The following is a 5,358-nucleotide window of genomic DNA, read 5'->3' on the forward strand; positions in this document are numbered from 1 at the left end:
ATGGAGCAAAGGAGAGAGGCAACAGGAGGCAAGAAGAGCTTAGGAGGAAGAGGTACCAGGAGACAAAGGTCGGCAAGAGGAGGAGGAGTAGGCAACAGGAAGAGGAGGAGTAGGCAACAGGAAGAGGAGGAGGAAGCAACAGGAGGCAACGGTGGGGGCGGAATTCTGGAGGCAGGAGGAGGACACAGCTGGACACAGGAGGTAAAGGAGGAGGCGGCAAAAGGAGGGAGCAGGACAAGAAGGAGGAGGAGGCAACAGAAAAAGGAGGAGACCACAGGATGCCAGATGAGGTAACAGGAGGCAAGGAGAAGGAGGCAATAGGAGGCCACAGGAGAAGGAAAAAAGAGGAGGACAGAGTAGGACACCAGAGACAAAAGAAGGAGGCGGCAACAGGAGTCAACAAAAAGAGAAAAAGGAGGAGATAATAGGATGAAACAGGAGGCAACTGGAGGCAATACCAACAGAGAGGAGTTGGCAACAGGATGCTGTAGGAGGCAACAGGAGGAGGAACTCAGTGATGGAGCTTCTGTTGGACATCTGCTGCCTCTGGGTGTGGAGCACTGAAAAAGGAGGAAAGGACGGCAAGAAGTAAGGGCATTATTCTCTGACAAAAATCAAAGCCATTTCTCATACTACATACTCACCACACATTTTCCATTTCAAAGAGATGTATGTCCAGCTCCATAGCTGGAGCTCTCGTTGATGCTAGCTGAATGTGCCATGAGGAGCAGGACCTCTGCCCACTGACTGCAGAGGAGTCATCCCTGCTCAGCAGCAGTGGGTTTCTGGGAATGATGTGGGTCAGAGGGTCAGTCCTGGTATTTGAGTTGGTCAGATGAAAATACTCTAATGTAAAAGTGCTTGTCAGCATCTGCACTTCCATTGTTAAGAAACCACAATCAAAACAGTGTTTGAGACAGAGGGTTTTTTTGTAGAGCTCTCCCCATCTAACCTGGAGATAGCAACCTCAACATGGTTTTGCAATAGCAACCTCAGCGTTTTGCAAGAACAACCTCAACATGTTTTGCAAGAGCAACCTCAACATTTTGCAATAGCAACCTCAATGTGTTTTGCAAGAGCAACCCCAACATTGTTTTGCAATAGCAACAAGAAAGTTTTGCAACAGCACCTCAAAATTGTTTTGCAAGAGAAACCTCAAAGTGTTTTGCGATAGCAACCTCAGCATGTTTTGCAACAGCAACCTCAACGTGTTTTGCCATAGAAACCTCAATGTGTTTTGGAATAGCAACCTGAACATTATTTGCAATAGCAACCTCAACATTTTTTGCAATAGAAACCTTAAAGTTTTGCAACAGCAACCTCAATGTTTTGCAGTAGCAAATACAATGTTTTGCAATAGAAACCTCAACATATTTTGCAATAGCAAACTCAACGTTTTGCAATAGCAACCTCAACATTGTTTTGCAATAAAAACCTCAACATTGTTTTGCAATAGATACCACAACGTTTTGCAATAGCAACCTCAAAGATTTTTGCAATAGCAACCTCAGTGTTTTGTAATAGCAACCTCAACATTTTGCAGGAGCGACCTCAATGGTTTGGAATAGCAACCTCAACATTGTTTTGCAATGGACACCTCAACGTTCTGCAACAGCAACCTCGATGTGTTTTGCAATAGCAATCTGAAGATGTTTTGCAATAGAACCGCAAAGTTTTGCAATAGAAACCTCAACATATTTTGGAATAGCAACCTGAAGATTATGTGCAATACCAACCTCTACATGTTTTGCAAGAGCAACCTCAATGTTTTGCAGCAGCTACCACAATATTTTGCAGCAGCAAACTTAAAGTGTTTTTCAAGAGCAAACTCAACGTTTTGCAACAGCACCTCAAAGGGTTTTGAAATAGAAACCTCAAAGATATACAATAGCAACGTCAAACATTTGCAATAGAAACCTCAAAGATTCTTGCACTAGCAACCAAAATATGTGTTGCAATAGCCACATCAATCTCAATGTTTTCAAACACAGGTGAAGTGCAGCAACAGCTTTCAGGGCTGGCACCTTCCTTGTGGGTGAAGGAGCAGGATGTTTGACATTTCAAAAAGAGGCTCTGCCGAGTAGGAGCGCCATGAGATGTTACGTCTCTGGGAAAGCACAGATCCCCAGTGCTGTTGTGCCTGCAGATATAGCGCCAAGGGACCGTGAAGAGCAGCAACAGCTTTCAGGGCTGGGCCCTTCCTTGTGGGAGAAGGAGCCGGACGTTTGCCTTTTCGGAAAGAGGCTCTGCCGAGGACAAGCACCATGAGATGTTCCGTCTCTGGGAAAGCACAGACCCCAGTGCTGTTGTGCCTGCAGATAGGGCGCCAAGGGACTGTGAACAGCAGCAACAGCTTTGAGGGCTGGGCCCTTCCCCGTGGGAGAAGGAGCCGGACGTTTGCCTTTTCGGAAAGAGGCTCTGCTGCGGCCAAGCGCCATGAGATGTTGCGTCAATGGATAAGCACAGATCCCCAGTGCTGTTGTGCATGTAGATAGGACGTCAAGGGACCATGAAGAGCAGCAAGAGCTTTGAGGGCTGGGCCATTCCCTGTGGGAGAAGGAGCCGGACGTTTGCCTTTTCGGAAAAAGGATCTGACGAGGACAAGCACCTTGAGATATTCCATCTCTGCGAAAGCAGACCCCAGTGCTCTTGTGCCTGCAGATAGGGTGCCAAGGGACCATGAAGAGCAGCAACAGATTTGAGGGCTTGGCCCTTCCTTGTGGGAGAAGGAGTCGGACGTTTGCCTTTTCGGAAAGAGGCTCAGACGCGGCCGAGCACCATGAGATGTTCCGTCTCTGGGAAGGCACAGATCCCCAGTGCTGTTATTCCTGTGGATGGGGCGCCAGGGGACCATGAAAAGCAGCAAGAGTTTTCAGGGCTGGGCCCTTCCTTGTGGGAGAAGGAGCCGGACGTTTGCCTTTTTGGAAAGATGATCTGCCGAGACCGAGCGCCATGAGATGTTCCTTCTCTGGGAAAGCACAGATCCCCAGTGCTGTTGTGCCTGTAGATAGGGTGCCAAGGGACCGTGAAGAGCAGCAACAGCTTTGAAGGATGGGCCCTTCCTTGTGGGAGAAGGAGCCAGACATTTGCCTTTTCGGAAAGAGGCTCTGCCGCAGCCAAGTGCCATGAGATGTTGCGTCTCTGGTTAAGAACAGATCCCCAGTGCTGTTGTGCCTGCAGATATGGCGCCAAGGGACCGTGAAGTGCAGCAACAGCTTTGAGGGCTGGGCCCTTCCTTGTGGGAGAAGGAGCCGGACGTTTGCCTTTTTGGAAAGAGGCTCAGACGCGGCCGAGCACCATGAGATGTTCCGTCTCTGGGAAAGCTCAGATCCCCAGTGCTGTTGTGCCTGTGGATGGGGCGCCAGGGGACCGTGAAAAGCAGCAAGAGTTTTCAGGGCTGGGCCCTTCTTTGTGGGAGAAGGAGCCGGACGTTCGCCTTTTCGGAAAGAGTCTCAGACGCGGCCGAGCACCATGAGATGTTCCGTCTCTGGGAAAGCACATATCCCCAGTGCTGTTGTGCCTGTGGATGTGGCGCCAGGGGACCGTGAAAAGCAGCAACAGTTTTCAGGGCTGGGCCCTTCCTTGTGGAGAAGGAGCCGGACGTTTGCCTTTTCGGAAAGAGGCTCTGCCGAGGACGAGCGCCATGAGATGTTCCGCCTCTGGGAAAGCAAAGATCCCCAGTGCTGTTGTGCCTGCTGATAAGGCACCAAGGGACCGTGAAGAGCAGAAACAGCTCTGAAGGCTGGGCCCTTCCTTGTGGGAGAAAGAGATGGAAGTTTGCATTTCGGAAAGAGGCTCAGACGTGGCCGAGCGCCATGAGATGTTCCGTCTCTGGGAAAGCACAGATCCCCAGTGCTGTTGTCGCTGTAGACAGGGCAGAAAGGGACCATGAAGAGCAGCAACAGCTTTGAGGGCTAGGCCATCCCCTGTGAGAGAAGGAGCCGGACGTTTGCCTTTTCGGAAAGAGGCTCTGCCGAGGACAAGCACCTTGAGATATTCCGTGTCTGGGAAAGCACAGACCCCAGTGCTGTTGTGCCTGCAGGTAGGGTGCCAAGGGACCGTGAAGAGCAGAAACAGCTTTTAGGGCTGGGCACTTCCTTGTGGGAGAAGGAGCCAGACGTTTGCCTTTTTGGAAAGAGGCTCTGCCGAAGACAAGCACCATGAGATGTTGCGTCTCTGGGAAAGCACAGACCCCAGTGCTGTTCTGCCTGCAGATAGGGTGCCAAGGGACCGTGAAGAGCAACAACAGCTTTGAAGGCTGGGCCCTTCCTTGTGGGAGAAGGAGCCAGACATTTGCCTTTTCAGAAAGAGGCTCTGCCGCGGCCAAGTGCAATGAGACGTTGCGTCCCTGGTTAAAAAAAGGTCCCCAGTGCTGTTGTGGCTGTAGATAGGGCGCCAAGGGACTGTGAAGAGGAGCAAGAGCTTTGAGGGCTGGGCCCTTGCTTGTGGGAGAAGGAGCCGGACGTTTGGCTTTTCGGAAAGAGGCTCAGACGCGGCCGAGCACCTTGAGATGTTCCGTCTCTGCATAAGCACAGATCCTCAGTGCTGTTCTGCCTGTGGATGGGGCGCCAGGGGACCATGAAGAGCAGCAACAGCTTTGAGGGCTGGGCCCTTCCTTGTGGGAGAAGGAGGTGGAAGTTTGCCTTTTCGGAAAGAAACTCTGCCGCGGCTGAGCGCCATGAGAAGTTCCGTTTCTGGGAAAGCACAGATCCCCAGTGCTTTTGTGCCTGTGGATGGGGCGCCAGGGGACCGTGAAAAGCAGCAACAGTTTTCAGGGCTGGGCCCGTCCTTGTGGGAGAAGGAGCCGGACGTTTTCCTTTTCAGAAAGAGGCTCTGCCGAGGACGAGCACCATGAGATATTCCGTCTCTGGGAAAGCACAGATCCCCAGTGCTGTTGTCGCTGTAGACAGGGCAGAAAGGGACCATGAAGAGCAGCAACAGCTTTGAGGGCTAGGCCATCCCCTGTGAGAGAAGGAGCCGGACGTTTGCCTTTTTGGAAAGAGGCTCTGCCGATGACGAGCGCCATGAGATGTTCCTTCTCTGGAAAAGCACAGATCCCCAGTGCTGATTTGCCTGCGGATAGGGTGAGAAGGGGACGTGAAGAGCAGCAACAGTTTTTAGGGCTGGGCCCTTCCTTGTGGGAGAAGGAGCCGGACGTTTGCCTTTTTGGAAAGAGGCTCTGCCGCGGACGAGCGCCATGAGAAGTTCCGTCTCTGGGAAAGAACAGATCCCCAGTGCTGTTTTGCCTGCTGATAGGGCGCCAGTGGACCGTGAAGAGCAGCAACAGATTTGAGGGCTGGGCCCTTCCTTGTGGGAGAAGGAGCCGGACATTTGCCTTTTAGGAAAGGGGCTCTGCTG

Source organism: Harpia harpyja, unplaced genomic scaffold (assembly GCF_026419915.1).
Source record: "Harpia harpyja isolate bHarHar1 unplaced genomic scaffold, bHarHar1 primary haplotype scaffold_46, whole genome shotgun sequence".
Taxonomy (NCBI): domain Eukaryota; kingdom Metazoa; phylum Chordata; class Aves; order Accipitriformes; family Accipitridae; genus Harpia; species Harpia harpyja.